The sequence below is a fragment of the Mustela erminea genome, chromosome 5 (assembly GCF_009829155.1).
Source record: "Mustela erminea isolate mMusErm1 chromosome 5, mMusErm1.Pri, whole genome shotgun sequence".
NCBI classification, from domain to species: Eukaryota; Metazoa; Chordata; class Mammalia; order Carnivora; family Mustelidae; genus Mustela; species Mustela erminea.
In genome coordinates this window covers 51,230,840-51,233,610 of record NC_045618.1, presented here as the reverse complement: position 1 = coordinate 51,233,610, position 2,771 = coordinate 51,230,840, and the positions used below count along the sequence as shown (strand labels likewise).

The following is a 2,771-nucleotide window of genomic DNA, read 5'->3' as shown; positions in this document are numbered from 1 at the left end:
CTCCTTCATGCCTATGGGTCTCTGTTGCCAGACTCCAACATGTCCGTGTACCCAATGTGCAGCAAGCCAAATTCTGAGACACTGGATTTAAAGCAAGGAAAGCTTTGTAGTCTAGAGAGCAGCCCAAGGAGAAAGAAAGGTATCATTCCTAAAGCTGCCTTGCCCTCTTGCCCTGTTGCTCTATAAGGGACAACTTAACACACATGAAAGGAAGCTAAGGGGTTTCCTGACATTTGCTGGGAGGTCCTTGGAAAATCTGGAGATAAGCATTCTTCTGGACAGTGAAGCACAACTTGGGATCTGGGATCAGATACATCAAGATACATGTTTCTGTCTGGTCTCTGTTATGTTTCTACAATCCAGATACGTAGGTAACCCAGAGTAGAAGTAAAAAGACAAAATTAATGATTGATTGTGCTGAAGGTTAAGAAGTAAGGAAAACAGGGGGCGCCTGGGGGGCTCAGTGCGTTAGAGCCTCTGCCTTCAGCTCAGGTCATGATCTCAGGGTCCTGGGATCGAGCCCCACACTGGGTTCTCTGCTCAGCGGGGAGCCTGCTTCCCCCCAACCCCTGCCTGCCTCTCTGCCTACTTCTGATATTTCTCTCTGTCAAGTAAATAAATAAATAAAACTAAAAAAAAAAAAAAGTAAGGAAAACAGAGGCACCTGTGTATCTCCGTCATTTGACTTTCCAATTGGTTTGCACTCAGGTCCTGATCTCATGGGTGGTGGGACTGTGAGCCCCAATAGGACAAAGTGCTGCTGGATGGGGAGTCTCCCTCCTCTCCCTTTGCCCCTCCACACACTCGTGCCCTCTCTCTTTTTCTCTCTCTCAAATGAAAAAATAAGTTTTTCAAAGAGAGTACGTAACACATAATTAAGTAGGAAACAGCACAACTTAGACCTAAGTGTATCACACAAACAATAAAATTACAGTGGTCCTTATGGTTTCAGAATGGGTCCAGGAACCAGCTTCTGGCTTCCTCTTACATGCAGTTCCCTCATGGGATGCCCTTACCATCTTCTTCACCTAACTTCTTATTAATCTGAAAATAAGTTCAGGTGTCAGAGCCTTCTGTCTACCAGCTCCTCAGAGCCACCTGGCACCTCCTCCACCGCAGCCAAAAGACCTGTTTACAGTTGTTAATATACCATGTATGTCTCTATTAATCTGACCATCTCCTTCATTAGATTATGAATTCTTGAATCTATATGGGACAACTTATACACATGAAAGGAAGCTAAGGAGTTTCCAGAAAGTTGTTGGGAGGTCCTAGAAAAATCTGGAGATAAACATTCTTCTGAAGAGTGAGGCACAACTTGGGATCTGGGATCAGATACATCAAGATACATGAGAAGCCCAGAGTCTGGCCCAACAACATACCCATAAATCAATAATTCAATGGAGTCTGCTGTTGCAATTCACAACATTACCAGGTACCTGGCAACTATTGTATCAAATTTACCTTGGGTGTTTTCTCCTAAAGAACTGAAAGCATAGAGGTTCAAAACACGAAGCTTCCTATGGAGAAGGAAGCACCAAACCCATATCAGGAAATCACCATTTCCTCACAATTTCTTTGAGGAAGTTATCACTTCTCCTTTGTTCCTTTAAGGAGGCTTGGTCTTCCTGCATCTGCATCTGCAGAGATACTGGTTTTAAACAGTGAGTTGGAGGATGTGGGTCTCATCCACACTGTGCACAAGAAGGGCCTCTTCCAAGCCCCAGGTTTCCCTTTCCTCTTTCCTCGGGCTCAGAATCCTTGTCTGCTGCAGGTAGGCCACGCTGGCATACCTGGAAGAGGAAAAGCAGACAAAAGCCTCTGAGCCTGGGACTAACCACTGCCTCTGTCCTCAGCAGGACCCCCAGCAAGGAGACCTGGTAAGAGGAGAAGCCTGGGGGTTGGGGAGATAGAGCCTAGTTGATGGCCTGATAGCCCAGGTTAAATAGGTGGAGGAGAAATTATCCAGGAGGGAGGAGGGAAGAGGCATGATTCTGGACCCATAAGCACAGGACAAAGAGAATAATGGGATCTGTCAGTCAAAGAAAAGATCATCTTAATTCACATTCCTCGTCATTGGGCTTCAGGAACTTCATAGAATTGTGAGACCCATGTTGGAAAGATTTTTTTTTTAAATAGACTTTAAAAACAAACAAACAAACAAACAAACAAATAAATAAAATGGACAAGAAATCTTGAAAGGCTCGAGGAAGATCTAAATGGTCATGAATGATAATTTTGCTCTTACTGCTTCTACTACTATCATTCTCTCACTTTCTTCCCTCTTCCCACACAGAAGAGATGATGCTGGATCTTCTGGGACCATTTCCTCTCCTTCTGGTGCTGCTGGGATCATGGGGGCCAGTGCCACTTGCTGCTAGGCCTCCAAACCTGAAAGGGTGCAAGGGTTTGAAATTCAGCATGTAAGAGCAGGTCCTGTCCAATGCAAGACAGAAATGAGTGGGGCCAATAATTATACTCAGACTTGTAAACCTTCAAACGCCTTTCTGCACAACACCTTCCAGAACACGGCTGCTACCTGTCTTTTGCCCAAGACAGACTGTGAGACTGGCCAGAAAAACTGTCACTGGAGTGTGAATTGTATTAACATGACTTACTGCTGTCACTCTGGAGGGACAGTGTGACTGCCGCTACAAGGCTATGCTCCAGAACCCGTTCTACCTTGTTAAATGTAACAAGTTTCAGCCAGGTTATCCTCCCAATAGTATGCTTCCTGTACACTTAAACAGTACCAGATCACAGCCCCCTGG

General features: G+C 45.1%; 1 long non-coding RNA gene across 1 annotated transcript; it reads left to right on the top strand.

The window, feature by feature from the left end:
* The first annotated feature begins 1,219 nt into the window (after positions 1 to 1,219).
* Positions 1,220 to 2,426, top strand: LOC116590809. The gene is made up of 3 exons (XR_004285744.1): positions 1,220 to 1,435; positions 1,775 to 1,880; positions 2,297 to 2,426. It is a non-coding gene; the product is annotated as an uncharacterized LOC116590809 (long non-coding RNA).
* The last annotated feature ends 345 nt before the right edge of the window (positions 2,427 to 2,771 follow it).